Source organism: Mirounga leonina, unplaced genomic scaffold, assembly GCF_011800145.1.
Source record: "Mirounga leonina isolate KUSES-001 unplaced genomic scaffold, KU_Mleo_1.0 Mir_174, whole genome shotgun sequence".
In the NCBI taxonomy this organism is placed as follows: domain Eukaryota; kingdom Metazoa; phylum Chordata; class Mammalia; order Carnivora; family Phocidae; genus Mirounga; species Mirounga leonina.
In genome coordinates, this window is record NW_023270451.1 from 81,648,229 (window position 1) to 81,667,223 (window position 18,995).

Sequence of the window (18,995 nt, forward strand, 5' to 3'; positions counted from 1 at the left end):
GCTTTTAAAGGGTAGATTCCAGGGCCAGCAACTCAGAGTCCAACTCTTAGTAATCTGTATTTTTCTTATAAAGCATGCCAGGCGATACTGATAATACAGGGGCTTGGGAAACTATGCTCTCGAAAACACATTACATAGAATTCCTGATTTGAGACATTTCTGCCTAAATAAGATATGTGTGTGCCCATGTGTGCTCATGTGCATTTTCCTTCCTTGCACCAATATGCCAACAACAGCTTCCTCTTCTGTGTTACAAATGTAATGTGTACAGTCAGAATGTATGCATGTATTATGACAGATTGTAACTGACTATTAATATTTTTGGATACTAGACAGAGAAATTCTTTTAAAAACTTGTTTTTACTCTCTCTTATTATTGTTTTTTTTTTTCTGTTTCCAGGGACCAGCACTGTGCTTGGCCATAGCAGGTACTCAATAAATCAATCCATAGAGAAGCTATTTAGGAACAATTTAGTGCTTAAAATATGTTCTACAGGCCAAAAGAAAAAATAAAATAAAAATAAAATAAAAGTAAAATAAAATAAAATATGTTCTATAGGCCATTAAAGAAACATGCAGCAGGTGCTCTATGGAGGAAGTAGCATGTAAGGTGGTCTAGAATCCAGTAAGGTAGAGAAAGGGAGGAAGGGGTTATAAGCAGGAGGAAAAGAATAACAATATCAAATTGATAGACATGATTATGGGAAAATGTGTAAATGGCGCAAATTAAAATTGATCTCATAACCGTTCCAGATTCTTCACCAGGGCATAACAAGTTAAAAGTGATGTTTTAGTAAGGTACATCTGATCATAATGAATACATTTGGAGTCAAGAGAAACTGGCATAAGGAAACCCTACTAGATGTTTATGCCAGATGCCATGAATGTGCCATTCACACTGGATTCATTCCAGTTTCAGTACAAGTGAAAGAGCCCCCACGCTTTCTCTCTTTGTCACATAGAGGCTTTATTTCTTTTCTGGTCTACTTATGATGGATATCACAGTGTTTGTGCTCAGTCGGGCCCTTGGGCATAGTTTTGGGGATGGGCAGCATATGAGCATGAACAAAGCTTGCCGTTCTTCTTCTTCTCCATCGTTTCCTTCCATTTTTCTCACCCTTTCAGAGAAAGAGACTGCTTTGATGATCTCTGAGTATTCAGCTAGTATGTCACCATTTTAATATGAGCATGAACAAAGCTTGCCTTTCTTCTTCTTCTTCTCCTTCCCTCTCCATTGCTTCCTTCCATTTTTCTCATCCTTTCGGAGAAAGAGACTGCATTGATCATCTCTGAGTTATCCGGCTAGTATGTCATCATTTTAATATGTGTGCCCGTATGAGTGAGAAAATACAATCCCTTTGGTTTTAACTAGAGATAATCATGGGTCACATTTCTCATATGCCCGAGCCCCCCACCCGGACCTTCAACAGCTCCTACCTCAGTTTCCCTGACTCAGTTAGTGCATCTCCATGCTTTCAGTTATGCTAATCGAAAATCTTGGTGCTGTCCTTGACCCTCTCCTACTCGTTCTCTCTTAGACCTTACGCATTGACTCTACTTTCAAAAGTGTATTCTGGGTTCGTTCACTTCTAATCACTTCAACTTAAACCACCACTTGCTTTTCTCACCTGGATTGTTAGAGCTCTAGCTGGATCCTGTCCACAGTATGGCAGCCATAAAGATCCAGAAAATCTTCTAATGGCTCCCCTTCACTTAGAGTAAAAATCAAGAGTCCCTTACTAGAATGTATGAGGCCGCATGGGGTCTGTGCTTCTGGTTATCTCTGTGACTTCTCCTCTTCCTGCCCTTCACTGGTCCAGCCACATGGCCCCTTCATGGGTCCTAAACATGCGCATCTTGAGGCCTTGTGCTGCATTCCCCACCCCTACCCCCACACCTTCTCCTCCAATGAACGTGCATCTGGCTTCCCCTCTCTTGGCACATTTTAACTTAGAATGTCCCTTCCCAGTAAATCCTTACTCCACACTGTCTAAAATTTCATCCCTCCCCTCCAAAATTTTTTTCTTATTGCCCATATTACTGTATTATTATCTTCTTCCCACCAGAGAGAAAGCTGCATGAGACATAAAGTTTAGTCCCTTGTGTTCACTGTTGCCATCCCGGCACTGATGTATGCGTATTTGTTGACTACCCAGACACATGGAATGATGGCCACAGTTTGTCTGGCACTGTTTGACATCTATCTATTTTGGAAACCTAGAACACAGATTTATCTTTATCTTCTGACTTTAACGTGTAGGAAGCCTATCAAAAACTATTATCTCACGTTTTATATGATTCGATTGTTTTTTGAGTACTGAGATGACCAAATTTGAGCAGTTGATGTAAATACCGCAGTTAGTTTCTATCAGCAATTTTATTTTAAATGTTCTTCGTTTAATATTTAGTGTTAGATATATTTTGTGGGAAAAGGTTTTAATGCATAGATAAGCAAATGATTTTTCTATTGTGCATCTATTTACTTATTAATATTTCCTATTTAGAAAGGATTTAATGAGATGCACAAATGCTTTTCTATTTTTAGATATGAAAGTCCAGTTTGTATCTCTTCAAGGAAGGAGTTGGTATTCATAAAATTTGGACTAATGATTTTATTTAATTTTGAAAGAAAGTTTAGGTTATTACAATTTCGGTTACTATAAAAAGGTTACTAAGGAAATACAATATTTAAAAAGTTAATATGAGGGTGCATGGATGGGCTCAGTCGGTTAAGCATCCAACTCTTGATCTCAGCTCAGGTCTTGATCTCAGGGTCGTGAGTTTAAGCCCCACATTGGGCTCCACATTGGTACATGGAACCTACTTTAAAAAAAGAAAAAAAAGGGCACCTGGGTGGCTCAGTTGGTTAAGCGACTGCCTTCGGCTCAGGTCATGATCCTGGAGTCCCTGGATCGAGTCCCGCATCGGGCTCCCTGCTCGGCAGGGAGTCTGCTTCTCCCTCTGACCCTCCCCCCTCTCATGTGCTCTCTCTCATTCTCTCTCAAATGAATAAATAAAATCTTTAAAAAAAAAAAGTTGATGTATCACACAGTGAACATTCAATGGAACATTATGAAAATGCTGAGGCTCTATTTCTAAAAAATGGGTTTCTATGTCACTGAAATATGCTCTTACCATTTCTGTGATAAAAGTGAGAACCTTGCCAACATCCATGTTCTTGTGATCTGCGTAAGTTTCCAGAACCGTCAGCTTTTATTAGGTAAATATGAAAGTAACTATTCACATTTACTGACAAACGGTTATTGTCTTGTTTGGTTTAAATAGATGCAAGACGTGTGTGAACGCACGCGCGCGCACACACACACACACACACACAGAGCAGTTAAAGAGATGTCCTTTTGGGGCCTTCCATTTGGTGGTCAGATATCTGTATCAACACCCGTTCCCCTCTCTCAGGCTGATGAAGGTGATTGAATCTAAGCCAGACATCATCTGCCCATGACTGGAGCCTTGCTCAAACAATTTTAGGCTACACTCTGACGGCTGAATAGCTTCAACCTTCTGTCGTGGCATGTGGCTTTGCCAGTGCTCTTCCTGTGAAATAGTGAGATTTGCAGCCCTTAACAAATACTCACCTTACAGTTCCTAACAATAGTAATTTTCCACCCCCAGAGCCTTAGATATTGTTCATGCTGATTTTGCAAGACATTTTCTTTTTTTTTTTTTTTAAAGATTTTATTTATTTATTTGAGAGAGAGAGAATGAGAGAGAGCACATGAGAGGGGGGAGGGTCAGAGGGAGAAGCAGACTCCCTGCCGAGCAGGGAGCCCGATGCGGGACTCGATCCCGGGACTCCAGGATCATGACCTGAGCCGAAGGCAGTCGCTTAACCAACTGAGCCACCCAGGCGCCCCTGCAAGACATTTTCTTAAAGGAGATTTTGCTCTAAAACGAATAAAACCCCCACAACGTAGTTTCATTGGGAATCATTTTCTTTTTGTAATCCTTCATATTAACAAAATTAAGATAGATCTTTTTTTAAGTCTATATTATGTTTGTCTTTCTTTTCCCCTACAAGTTCCTCAGAAGACCCACAAACTTTTTTCCTGCCGTTCCTTCTCTTCTTTCTCATTTTGTTGGTTCTTTTTGCGTGTCAGGGTGAAAGGGATATAATGCTTTAAAGGCTTTTGGCTCTCTAGGGAAGGCTTCATTTCCTTGTTTGTCTGCAGAGCAGTGGACATAGCGTGGAGGCCGGCCCTGCTACCAGCTCTTGCTAAATTTGACATGCGGGGCACTGGCCACAGACAGCTGCCCAGACAGGTGGCCTGCCAGGCACAGAGTCCCCGAGGCAGGTCAGTGCAAAAGCCATCAAGGCCTTTTTGACAAAAGAAAAGTTAGCCAGGCTGAAAAGAGGGAAAATGAATTCATGTAGCACCGAGTGTTCACAAAGTGCAATTCACTTACTTCTTCTTTCATTAAGGATCTACTTACAGAGGTTTCCCCCAGAAAACGGGTGGTGGGGAGCTAAGAAAGGTGAATTTATTTGCCAAAAGGGAGGTAGAGTGAGGGCTCGGAGCTCAATCATCTCACCACGGGGTTTTTCTACTCTTCCCTCAGGGACTTGGTGTCCTCAGCTGTAGAGAGAGCTCCATTCCTAAGTCCTTCCTCCCTCAAGGAGCACCAGTAAAATCAACTGAGACGCTGAAGATGTGTGGCTAAGGCTAAATCTGATCAATTCTGGACACACCTTCCTACCCCAGCTGACCCCCACCTGGAAAACAAACCTTGCTATTTGTTTATGGTTTACATGACTTAAGTTAATGGACTATACACAGAATTATTCTATTATCCATCTACCTGAAATAATATCATTTTTTTCAATATAGCAAGTGTTTTTATTTTTTTATATTTATTTATTTTTTAAAAGATTTTATTTATTTATTTTAGAGGTGGGGAGGGGGCAGAGGGAGAGGGAGTCTCAAGCAGACTCCACGCTGAGTGCAGGGCCTGACGTAGGGCTCCATCTCAGGACCCCAAGATCACAACCTGAGCCAAAGCCAAGAATCCGAGGCTTGACCAACTGCACCACCAGGCACCCCATCAATATAGCAAGTGTCTTTAAACACCTAATTCAGACACAGATAAAAGCAGCCATGAGGAAGATTGTAGACTTTAGGAAGAGATACTACATGAAAATTTAGAGAATAATAAAAGGGTATAAAAGTGTATTATATATAATCTAATCATCTTCCACACTGTGTGGTATGAGGACATGGTATGACATATGAGGGATAGTTTCTGAGTCACACAACTCACTTTTGCACAAAGGAGTGCTAATACACATGTAGAAGTGTTGCAAAGACTTCATGATTAATGTATATAACGCTGAAGCTTAGTGCCTAGCATATGATACACTCAAAAAAGAGATGTTTTTTCCCCACACCTGTCATTCTTATTAAGCTACATGAAATAGGAATGCCTAATGGCTTTATTAGATACCAATAGTCTACCAGCAGTGTTGATTATTTTTTCAACAAGTGCATGAAGAAACAGGACTTTAACACTTTTTAAATCTTTTCTAATGTATAACATCAGATTTCTTTTTGCTCAGGTTGCAATTAAAAACTTACTTTAAAAAACTAATATAACCTAACTATATCCTATTCCTTTGAAGTATTTCCAAGAAGGAGATGGATGAGGCAGCAGGGCATGGTGAGAACACAGGGGAATGTATCCCCGACACGTGGTCTTGACTTCTGACCTCGACCTTTACTAGCTTGCGGCTCTGGCTAAATTACTTCATCTTACCTAGATTTACTGCACTCGTTCATAGAATAAGAAAATCATAATTACCCCATAGTTGATAGTAAAGGCAATAAAATAATCCATGTAAACAAGGTAGAAACAATGCCGGTGTTAGGACAGATGCCTAATAAAGGTTAATTTCCCTTCTTCTCTTTCTTTCACTTCTCCATGACTATCTCTCTTAACACACCACCTCCAGGAACAAAAGCACAGCAGAAATGCTGAAGCATTTAAGAAAATCCAGTGAGAAAAATCCACATGAGGAGAGAAGCTTGTTGAAAATTCTAATCATTTCACCGAAACCGATGTTTGCCCTAAACAAACATTCCTCATAAGAACGGCTGCACGATTTATTTAGGAAGCAAAGCATAATGTTTACAGGGGCAGAGAGGGCAGCAAAGAGATGAAGAGAGTTTGTGAAATCCGACGTTTGTGAGCTGGCAGTATTCTGTAAATCTCTCTTCCCTCAGTGAAAAGGATTAGCTTCCAGTACAGATAATTCCACATGAAAGAGAAACACGGGAGCATTAGACTTGAGGGAGCTCGCTCGACACGGCCAGGTTCTTTTCAGATTATTCTGGCTGATTAAACAAACAGGGGAAATAGCCCTTCTACAGTTGTATAAATATTAAGATTTTGGACAAGGCGTATGGGCATCTGTACAAATGGGATGGAATATTTTAAAGCAACATACAATTTTAAATTAATGTGATTGTACATAGTGACCGTTATTTTCCAAATGACCTGTTTGTTCGATATGCATGTTTTCTGACTTTTCTCCCAATGATGCCATTAAAGCTGTAAGGGGGAGGAAATTGTAGGAAATAGGTATTTAGGTTAGGAAAGGAGAGAAACTTTTAAGGTAAGAAAAGAATGAAGAACAGGCAGGAGAAAAGAAAGCAGGGATAGTATGTATCATGTTGTTAGCCTCCCAGGCAAGAAGTCTAAGACACTATTCTGAAACAGATTAGAATGACCATGTTTTGGTGCTGGTGCTGGAATCAAGGGAAGGAATGGTTGCAGGTGAATCTCACTGTGTTCTGGAAAGGCATTCCAGGAAAGTCTTGTCTTTTTTTTTTTTTTTTTAAGATTTATTTATTTATTTTAGAAAGAGAGGGAGAGGAAGAGAGTGTAGGGGGAGGGGCAGAGGGAGAGAATCCTGAAGCAGACTCCCCGCTGTGTGGGAGCCCGACCCAGGGCTCGAGCCCAGGACCCTGAGATCATGACCTGAGCAGAAACCAAGAGTCAGACACCTAACCAGCTGAGCTATCCAGGCGCCCCTTGTGTCTTTATAATTAATCCTATTCTTTATCAGAGTACAGTTTAGGAGTATGCATTCCATTTTTTATAAAATTTGTACATTTTTGGGTTGGAGGTAGCCAAATAAGTCATACAATCCAGAATTCTCAGGAATGAAAGCTTTATGAGACATTGACTTGGCTCAAATCAGACTAGAATAAGACTGGGGCCCAAATGTCTTAATACTTAGTCTAGGAGACCTGCTACTTTGCAATGCTTCTTTATTAATTAATTAATTAACTAATTAAGCATTTCCTTACTCACTGGTTAGACAAATCTGGATATTCATATGTTCTATGTGTGTGTGAGTGTTTATGTTGCAGATTGACCTAAGCCAGTTTGGTTGTCCACAGTTGATAACCTCCTTTTCAGTATCTCTTGGTATTTTTTTTGTTAGAGGTGGGAGTTATAGTTCTATCGCCCGATCATAAAACCATCTCATGTTACAATGAGAGCAAATCATACAAATCAGATTCTACTATGCATTCACACTCTTCTTAGCCATCAAGCGGAACAAGTCATAAAATGTACTCTTGAGAGTTTAATGAAATCTCAGGCTTTTGTCTTTTAGGGTACATTGCAAACACCATACATGAGAGTTTCACTTAGATTGATACGGCAATTTTCTATTAGCAGGATTTAGTTACCATCTAGTTGGAATCAGGCCAAAGCATCCTCTGGAAATGGTTGCTCATGGGATCTGATGGGATTCAGCCATGAAGAGTAGAGGTGACCAGGTTCACTGAGACTCAAATGCTCTCCATGCAAGGTAGGAGTTCCTACATGGTATCTTAGCAAGCGCACATTCCTTGCTTCACTAATGAAACTTATTTCACTAATGAAAAATCATTGCTGTTCCTCGGGATGATAATGAAGAAGCTTTTGAAGGTTATTAGATATCAGCATAGTTGAAGGATTATAATAATCACGTCTGGAGTGTTTGTCTCTCAAATGCTAATGAGTTATGGGGTGCATTTGCTGTCTTAGAGTTTTTCAGATGTCTCTTAACTGTCCCCAAAACTAACAGAAATGCATATGAAATACTATGTTTAGAAATACAACAAACCAAGAAGATCTAATTCTTTTATTTCTTGTTTCCAAGGCATTCTGTTGCTGGCCATGGTTTATCTATATTCTCTTGAATATCATAAATTTTTATATCTAGTTCAGCCATTTGTGGGTATAGTTTAGCCTATTGTCAGCCATCCATTATGCAATGTTAAGGATCATTTCATCTTACTTTGGATAAAATATGTTTTGTATGTTGTTGAATGCTGTTAAGCTGTCATCTAAATTCAATACTAAGAATGACACAGTTCTATTAAATAGATGTCATTTAAACACCTCCTCTCCTCTCTGCACAACCACACATACTTTCACCTTTGCACACCTGGTAATTTAAGACTTTCTCACAAATTATAACTTGAGTCCTTTTTTTTAGAATTAAAAAAAAATAATTGTTATCTTTCGTCATTTAAAGCACTTTATTTGCTTGCAAAACCATTAGCATTTTCTAATAAAACAGTAGGAAACACTACAGTTAATTCCAGCTGGGATTCGATTATTATATTAATCCCATCGTCAATTGCTAAATTCTTTTGCAGGGTAATTAGATTGTTATCTGATTCTGTCTTGCTTCCATTGAGTCAAGATGTACACAGGTGGAAAATGCATTAAATAAGCCATTGTGCTTGACGCCTTCTTTTCCATGCCAATGAAAATACACATGCCACATACACATGGGATTGTATAAATTACTTTCAGTAGTTAGAGGTTTTAAAATTCAGGTCGTTTGGGGCGCCTGGGTGGCTCAGTCAGTTAAGCGTCTGCCTTCGGCTCAGGTCATGATCCCAGGGTCCTGGGATCGAGCCCCGCATCGGGCTCCCTGTTCGGCGGGAAGCCTGCTTCTCCTTCTCCCTCTCCCACTCCCCCTGCTTGTGTTCCCTCTCTCGCTGTGTCTCTCTCTGTCAAATAAATCAATAAAATCTTTAAAAATAAATAAAATAAAATTCAGGTCGTTTATTATGTAATATAGCCAGATGGTGTATATATTTGCCTCCACATTTTTTTTTTTTTTATAAGCATCTCTCCTATGACTAAGCATTTCTTCAGTTTGGGGGGGTTCATTCTGAGATGCTGTTGCTGGTATCATTCACTGCCTTTAACTCCAGCCCCACTACAGCTGGTCATCTCACGATTCCTTTCAGAATCCTGCTGCCGTAGAGTAAGCAATGATAACTTTATGTCAACTGAGTAGAGGTGGGCATGTGTCAGTTGTCCTATCACGAGAGTGACATTTGACATCGTTAAAGTGAAGTTCCTGACCTCCCCTTCGTCTTTTCCTAAGAAAACGTCATCCACTTCCACAGCTGGACCGCAAGAGAACCTCATACATATATCTGTTCCAGCATTTCAACACACTTGCTGTCATTATTTGATTATGTATTGGTTTCTTCCTCCCGTGTCAACTCAAGAGACCTCAATTTACTTTCTCATTCGTGCTGTATCACCAGAGGAATTTGCAAATAGTGGGCATTTGTTAAATATGGAATTAAGTGGACCATTTCTTGAGATTACAACCCCAGGGAAGATTATATACTGTAAATAAACAAAAACTCTTAAAAGGTGTATCTTCATTATAACACAAAATATAGAAATAAATCTCCTACCCCCTTCCGGGTTACCTTGAGAGTTGTAATGGTGCCTTCTAAATATCTCTTCTATATTTTCTTTAATAATAGGGACTTCGGTAGAAGACAGTACAGGAGGACTGTCTCTCTATATGTCAAGAAGGGGTTGGGATGCTTTTTAGATAATTCCACAAAGGCGATACCTAACCTTTGCAAGCAGAGTGTACCTTCCTGGCAGGTGCCAGCTAAAGGAACCATAATGAAAGTGCAGAATGCATGTCAGAGAAGGAACACTGTACTTGGAGAAGCGCTACAACATCATCTTGTGTAACAGTGGTCGATAGACTACCAGTAAAAACAATGGATGCAAAAATTCCTACAACTTGCTTTTTAATAAAAGTTATCTCCCCAAAAGGAGATTCAAATCTTACTTTCATCTCATTAACTTATCTATAAATCACTACTCTTCTTTCTGCTGACGACTTCAAGAGAGGATTTGAATTGGGCATGATGTGGTTCTGGCTCTTACAGGATCGATACAAAACACTCTCAAATCATAGTAGGTTTTTTTTTTTTTTTCGATATGCATGACATTTCTTTAGGGGGAAATGATATTAATGAAATATGTTTTATTTGTATTTTGAAGGTATTTTTGGGTTTTGGACGGGCTAAATTTTAAAAATGAGGATCAGGGTTTTCATTAATTAAAGTTTGTTCCAAGTGATTAAAAAGACTTGCCCCTCATTTGTAAATTCTAAATATAGAAAAGGTACATGTTAGGGTAATTTATAAAATGTGTACTTCATAAATAGAACTAAAATTAAATTGAACAAGGAACAATGTGACACGCTTAAAGACAAATATGTAATAAATGCTAATATGTGTTAGCAATAGTCTGACTTAGAAATATCGGTAGAATTTATTAAGATGGGGCTTTGTCTCAACACTTAATGACGACTATGATTTAGCATTATTTAAATTATTTTTAATGCTGTCATGCATGTCCTTGAAACCTCAGTTAAATTTTATGGCCATTATCTTTCATCTGTGTGATGAAGAAACAAAAAGTGCAGTTGATAAAAGCTCATTTTTTACTAAATCTGTCGCTAAAACTGAATTTAAATTTCTAGGCTTTCTGTAGAACACTTAAATTTCACAATTCAATCAATTTATTGAAACTAAAATTTAACTTAGTGAGGATATAATCCAATCTTATTATTGCATTTATTATTCCTACATTAAAACACCATATCAATGCCTAACCTACACACCAGTCACCGTATTAGGTTTCTTCTATATAGAATCACACTTACTCTCGGGCTCTGTGAGCGAGCATCCTTTTGTGACAGATAGAAAACAGAGTTTGAGGGAAGTTAACTTGTTTGAGGATACACAACTAGTGGCAGACACAGGGTTAAATTTCATGTTGATTTGACTAAGAATACAGACAAGTTAATTGAGTTAGTGCTCAGTGAAGTTTTCAGGAGCACCCTCTGCTTATAGACCCTCTGGTTCAGCTAGATGTTTATTTTGATCCAGTCCCCCTAATGTGACTGGTGTTGGCAAATCTGCAGCTTTATTCTTAGAGTCCCTCACACCTGGAAGGTCTCATTCTTTCCTGTCCTTCAAATCTTACCCATCCTTCAAGGCCAAGGGAGAACACAGGCTCAAAGAACACTTCCAAACCATGGAACACTCACAGCTCCTACCTTGAGTTCACTTGAGAAACTTTGAGACTCATCTTACGGTGTTATTAATACTGGATATCATTAGATCCCTGAGACACAGAATATGGTGCCTCCTTTCTCGGTATCCACCAGAGAACATGTGAAAGAAATTGCCACATAGAAATTATCTAATCAGGGGCGCCTGGGTGGCTCAGTCGTTAAGGGTCTGCCTTTGGCTCAGGTCATGATCCCAGCGTCCTGGGATCGAGCCCCGCATCGGGCTCCCTGCTCAGCGGGAAGCCTGCTTGTCCCTCTCCCACTCCCCCTGCTTGTGTTCCCTCTCTCGCTGTGTCTCTCTCCATCAAATAAATAAAAAAATCTTTTAAAAAAATTAAAAAGAAATAAATAAAAAGAAATTATCTAATCAATATTCATTTACTGCCAGTTGCTGGTACCTAGAAACATTCTTAATAGCCTTGGCTTCCCTGGAGTGATAGGATAATATACTACAGCCAGAGAACTCTTTGGTTCACAGAATTTAAGTAAACTTCTTGATCTCAAGATGTCTGCTGGCATCATGGGAACAGGCAATGCAATATCTTAAGACCAGTTCAAAGAAATTAATGTTGAGAAAGTGTATAGAAGTTACCTTCCTTGCCACATCACAAATCTTTCATTCTCGCCTCAAACCCGTATTCTCAATTTCCTCCATCAGCTGTGGATGGATTTTCAGGAAAGATGGTTAACATTGAGCCTATAAAGGAAACACTGCCCTCCTCATTTATGCAGAGAGATGTTTGTCCTCGGAGAAACATCTGGTTTCTGGTGAGCCTGTCTTACAGCCTCTTAGACTATGAGGTGTTGGCTCAGATTCTTATATTTCCCCTCGAATGTCCTGCATTCATCGATAAGTCAAATTCCCTTATTCTGTGAATTCTAAACATCAACCAGGAGACAAAGCATGAGGTTTGTCAACTATCTTGTTAAGTGCCAAGTTCTTGTTAAGTATCTAATCAACTAATTGGAAAAGAAGGTCCTACTGACATTTTGAAATAGAGAATTTCTCTGAGGAGAAACTCTGGGAGGATACAGGGCCCAGCTACGCAGAGCAGAGCTGAGGCTGGAGATGGGACGCTGCCTCTTGTTGCCACTGAAAGGCAACATTGCTGAGTGAGTAAGAAGCAAACCTGCTTGGCTGAAGTCCCATTCTGTTCTTCACCAGTAGTATTACCTTCAAGTAACTCATTTCTCGAAGGCTTTATTTCCCTCTCTGTATCTGTTGAGAGAATTAAAATAAATAATTTATCACACATAATAAGTAGTTAATAAATATTTTGGGAGGAGTAGCATGCTTTGATTTTGTTTGACTAACCCACTTTTTTAAAGTTTTTTTTTTTTTTTTTATTCATGAGAGACAGAGCGAGAGAGAAAGGCAGAGGGAGAAGCAAGCTCCCAAGGAGCAGGGAGCCCGATGCGGGACTCGATCCCAGGACCCTGAGATCATGACCTGAGCTGAAGGCAGACGCTTAACCATCTGAGCCACCCAGGCACCCAACTAACCCACTTTTTTAAAAAAGGCCTACCAGAACATAATGGGTGCTAGATCCTTGGTAGATTTCCACACAGCCTCTTAATGGATGGACTTCTTCTAGCCATTGATCTTCCAAATTCATGTCTTTATGTCAGAATGTATTTTAGAATCTAGAAGCCACAATTAATGGCATCTAGGTGAAGACAGTTTCTCTTGGATCACATATCTGTGAACATAAAGATAAATGGTAGGATTTGGAAACTTTATTTGCCTTAAAAAATTAATAAAGTTGGAAAAGAGAGGTCTAAATCTCTTAAAAAGCCAATCAAAAACACACAAGGAACCTGACAGGTCCTGAGGCCAAGGCTCACCTGGTCATCAGTCAATGACCATGGCCATTTTAAAGTCGAAATTCAGTCATATTTCTTCCTGAATTATTTTATTGACCAAATCTAATAACATAGCATTTGTTATCTACCTGGAAGCAATACTATGACTTGACCCCATTGTTTCAAACTCATAATTAATACATTTTTCTTTATTTTGGCTTCCTCTCTTCATTATTACCCCCCCACACCCACCCATATACACACACAGTGGTAGCCCCAGGACACTGCTCTCCACCCCTCTGTATTTTTGATACTTTTTCTTTGACTTTACAACTGCCTTATCCCATGCCTTCAGTCCATAACCTGTTTTGTATTAAAAATAATTACATTTAGATCTCCTAGCAAAGCTGAAAGAGCATTGATCCTGGGACTTCCTTTGATTTTACTGATGAGAAAACTGAGATAGGAGGACAAGACTATCAGATACAAGACTATCAAGTGAATTTACAGGAAACAGGTAATGTGTATGGTGCTTAGTAGTTAAAAAAAATACATTTACATATATCTGTATCCTGGGATCTTCTCCTCCTGAGAATCCCATAAGGAAAACAGTCATTATAATGCATATTTATAGATAAGAAAGTGACTCTCTGAAAGGTGAAGTGATGGCCCAAGGTGACGTGACTAAGGGCTGACCCAAGTTTTAAAACTTAAATCTAATTCCTAATCCAGGGGTTTTTGCACCACAATATTCCACCTCTGCCTTTCCCAGTTAGTCTGAGTCTTATTATTTTCACTCAATTCTAATTGTCTATTCTTCCTTTTCAACACTAGACTTAGATATTTGTGAGGTTAAACACACACACACACACACACACACACATCCTTTAGGGCACAAAGTGCAGTTCCAAGGTTCCTGAACAGCGTGTACAAGGCAGGTCTTTTGTGAGAGGTTTTATAGTTCCGCTTATTCATTTGCTGAGTACATGTTTTCAATTGAAACCATTGATACAATTTGGAGAAATTCAATTAAAAAGAAAAAAGAACTAGAAATCCTCTTGAGGGATTTCATTCTGTTCCTACGAAGGTGTATTCATAGACATTTTTTTAGTTGTTGATGTTAAATAACAGATTCCTTTCCAGAAGAAAGTATACTGTATGTCAGAGTTAATTAAATAGTACTACAGTTTCAGGGATAATAAAGATATGGGGGAGAAAAGCTTACATTGTTGTGCTTTTTTAATTCCATTTCTGAAGCCATTCACTTTTAGCTTTTTTCTTTTTTTTTATAAAGAATCAAGGTAAAGCTAGCGAATAATAAGACTGATTAGATGTAGAAAACCATTTGTGGTCTATAGGTAAATTAGAAGGTTTGTTGCTAAGAAAAAACCTTTTAGATCTCTTCAAAATGTAGGCATTAAATTACTTTTAGAAGTCATTAAGAGGAAATCTGCACATTTTCATTTTCCATTTAAAATAAACTATGTGAGTGGTTTTGATTCCCTTCCCTCTGTGGCCCATGTCATGCTTAAAATATGCAAGGAAATAAAACTGCTAGCTTTAAGGAAAAGATAAACTCCAATGCCTGGTGTACTTGCCGAGTAATCAAGGATTATGGTATATTTATTCCATTTCCTCACTCCTCCTTTCTTGTTATTTCAGTCTTCCTCATCAAAACACTTACTTTTCACTGAATCCTTGCAAATTAGCTTCTCATGCATATTCACTGGCAAATCACTGAGCTCCTGCGGGACAGACCTGCACCCGCCAAGCTGCCTGTCACCCATGTAGGCTCACAGACCACGTACATCGGCTTCCAGGCAATGTGAACTTGATGACAGCTTGATGCTCCAGTCCTTCCACTCATAATTTCTTTCATCTTCCTGAAGGTAGTGCAATATTTATCAGGAACGGAAGCACCCAGCAATAAATTCTATCCAGTTCGCAAGTAGATTTCTCCTAAGGGGAGATGACCTTTTATATTTTTAATGAAGATTTTATCTTTTGCTTTCCATGAAGCAAGTGGGGAAGTATTTTGTTGTTTTATAGCATCACCTAGTAATTATTTTTCTAAGACTCATTCCTTGAATTTGTAGACTTTTGGTAAAAGGGATTCTATCTTGAAGGATTCCACTGACAGTAGAAAATTTTCAAGTAGCCTAATCCAGATTATAATTTTCTCCTTGCAGATTTGTTTTTCTGGGTTCTGAGGAAGCTCTTCACAGGATAACGATGCTTTTGGACTTCTGTGTCTGGGTTCAAAGCTAAAAAAAAAAATACTCCCCAACACTACCTATTCTTCATTTTCTCTTTTTTTTTATTATGTTATATTAATCACCACACATTACATCATTAGTTTTTGATGTAGTGTTCCATGATTCATTGTTTGCATATAACACCCAGTGCTCCATTCAGTACAGCCCTCTTTAATACCCACCACCAGGCTAACCCATCCCCCCCATCCCCCTCCCCTCTAGAACCCTCAGTTTGTTTCTCAGAGCCCATAGTCTCTCCTGGTTCGTCTCCCCCTCCGATTTCCCCCCCTTCATTTTTCCCTTCCTACTATCTTCTTCTTCTTTTTTTTTTTTTTTTTAACATATTATTTGTTTCAGAGGTACAGGTCTGTGATTCATCAGTCTTACACAATTCACAGTGCTCACCATAGCACATACCCTCCCCAGTGTCTATCACCCAGCTACCCCGTCCCTCCCACCCCCCACCACTCCAGCAACCCTCTAATTTCCTGAGATTAAGAATTCCTCATATCAATGAGGTCATATGATACATGTCTTTCTCTGACTGACTTATTTCATTCAGCATAATACCCTCCAGTTCCATCCACGTCGTTGCAAATGGCAAGATGTTCATTTTCTCATTTTCTCTTTTTAAAGTTACTTCTTTCTCTGCTTTTATAAGCAACTGATTTGGAACCAACAGTAAACTAAAGACAACTACATTAGATATTTCTCTCCTGATTTAAATGATGGGATGTAGTTATGCTATACAGTTCTCAGTAGACGATGCAATTGTGAAAGAGACCTGAAATTTAGAAAAGACACTCCCTCCCCAACCCACCCCCCCCCCATACTTCTTTAACAAGTGATTTAGGAGTGATAGCAGATCCTGGGATAATAAGACTCTGTGAGGGACTTTATTGGTCATCTAGACCACATTTTCCAGCCAATATAAGAAGCAATTCTGTATCATTCTTGGCATACTATGCTCTTCCTCAGCAAAAGTTCTTTAAAAAGAAGTCACATAATCATAATACTATATATCTTTTTCTTTTTCTTTTTATCTTAAAGTGTCAGAAAAAAACAATTAATAACCACTTTAGTACTTTCAGAGCAAATTTCTGAAACAAACAGACTTAGACCGAGTATCAACCAATTTAATTATATTTGAAAGCATAGCAGTAAAAAAAATATATAGTTTTAATCATTGGACCACAGGGTAAGAACTATTTTCATTGCTTTTGGTAATAAGAAATTTTCAAGTAGGATTATGCCTTGAGATAATTCAGTTTAACTTTATTTTTATACTAAATTACCCAATTATACTTCCTTTCCTGATTAGTCTAATTCTTATCAGGGATATATGAGAAAATGTACTAAGTTGTTACCTTCACTGTTTTAAATAGTTAAATTAATGCTGTTTAGTGAAGCTTTATTAAGTTGGGTATGCATTTTAATGTGGAACATTTTCAGACACTGAAGTATTTTTCAAGTTTGCTAATATAGAAATGTAAAATTAATTTCAGATATTTAATTTCAAGGACTATATGCATTCTTGGATCTAAATTGCACCTAGATTTTGACCTACAGTACATTGTCCTATCAGTCAGGGCACCAGCATCTTCACTGCAGAGGTCACTGGGTAGAACCATCCATGCCAAGTGGATACAAATGGTTTCCTTCAACTTCGGGCTTTCAGAAGATCTAATAAATGACAAAAGATTGATGAAATGCTGAAAACATACTAGTGAACAACATGCATCATCCGCTCTTAAAAGTTCCTAATTAGGGTCATAATAAAAGCTTTGGTCAGACCGGGACGAAGAAGTATCTCTGGCTGGATTCTTGTCCAATTCTCCTCATTCTTTTTTCTGTTATTCTCCTCTAATTTCCTTCAGAGGGTAGACATTTTTGTCCACCTCTTGATGAACGCAAGTTACCAGTTTTCTTCTGGTGGCAGTAATACATGGATTGTGTGGGATTATCAGTCTTTCCTTGCTCAGCATTCAGATTTCAAAAAACAGTTCTTCATCAGCTGTGCTTCTGCAACTCTAATAGTATCCTTTCCTGTGTTCTGCTCTAAATTCTGGAGGTTAGAGATCCCCTTCTTCTTATGCCACATACTTGTGAAGGCTGCCTTGGAATTCTTGATTCAAAGTATCATCATCTTGCTACTTCTGCCTCAAAGACAGGTTTGACAGATTCCCCTGACTTTTAGTGGGAAGAGACCACCTCCTCGACAGTGTACTACATGGAAAATGCCTTCCAAATACTATAAAAGAAGGAGGCTGGGTTTTGAAGTCAGAGAGATTTGCTTCAAGGGGCGCCTGGGTGGCTCAGTAGGTTGGGAGTCTACTTTTGGCTCAGATCATGATCAGGATCCTGGGAACGAGCCCCACATCGGGCTCCCTGCTTGGCAGGGAGTCTGTGTCTCCTTCTCCCTCTCACCACACCTCCCCCCCCCCCCGCCACCGCTAGTTCTCTCTCTCTTTCAAATAAATAAATAAAATTTTTAAGAAAGAAAGAAAGGAAAGAAAGAAAGAATCAGAATTCTGGTTCAAGAAAGGAAGAAGGGAAGAAAGGAAGGAAGGAAAAGAAAGAAAGAGAAAGAAAGAGAAGGAAGGAAGGGAAAGAAAGAAAGAATGAATGAAAGAGAGAGAAAGGAAGGAAGGAAGAGAAAGAAAGAGAGAGAAAGGAAGGATGGAAGGGAAAGAAAGAAAGATAAAGGAAGGAAGGAAGGAAGGAAGGAAGGAAGGAAGGAAGGAAAAGAAAGAAAGAATGAAAGAAAGAGGAAGGAAGGAAGAGAAAGAAAGAAAGAAGAAAGAGAGAGAGGAAGGAAGGAAGGAAAGAAGGAAGAAAGAAAGAAAAAAGAAAGGAAGGAAGGAAAGAAAAGAAAAGAAAAGACTTGGATCAGAATTCTGGTTCCCTAGTTCCTAGCTCTGTGACCTTAACAATTTACTAAACCAAATGGAGGTAATATGGTGGTTATATTTACTCCAAGGGGTTGCCGTTAGGATTAAATGAGATAATTTACTTAGGAGTGCCCCCAAGTCAAGTAGATAACAAGCTGCTCTATCCCCACCCCCTTACTTCTAGCATTAGACTAACAGTATTCTACCCCAGGTTCCCTGTGGGGATTTTTCTGTTTATCTATTTCATACCCACTTATGTGTGTTTTACACTTGCATGCTTTGAGTTTTTCAAAAGAAAGGAAGACCAATTTCTGATATATTGCTCATTGATAATCCCTTGTGAAAATTTTAGTGTTCATTTCCTGGTAAAATAATTAATCCTGGGGCACCTGGGTGGCTCAGTTGGTTAAGCAGCTGCCTTCGGCTCAGGTCATGATCCCAGCTGGGATCTCTGCTCAGCGGGGATCCTGCTTCTCCCTCTGCCTGCTTGTGTTCTCTCTCTCTCAAATAAATAAATAAAATTTAAAAAATATATAAATAAATAAAAATCAATTGTATAAATTAATTAATCCTTCTCAGAACCCTGCTTATTGGCTCAGTACATCTATGGCTTTGTAATTTTTTTTT

General features: G+C 38.9%; 1 protein-coding gene across 1 annotated transcript in view; it reads left to right on the forward strand.

Moving 5' to 3' along the window:
* The first annotated feature begins 398 nt into the window (after nt 1-398).
* Nucleotides 399-18,995, forward strand: part of CNTNAP2 (contactin associated protein 2) — a 1,539,511-nt gene continuing 1,520,914 nt past the window's right edge. Inside the window, exon 1 of the mRNA XM_035021319.1 lies at nt 399-428. The gene's annotated coding sequence lies outside the window, so the exon portion shown is untranslated. The remainder of the gene's footprint in view (nt 429-18,995) is intronic.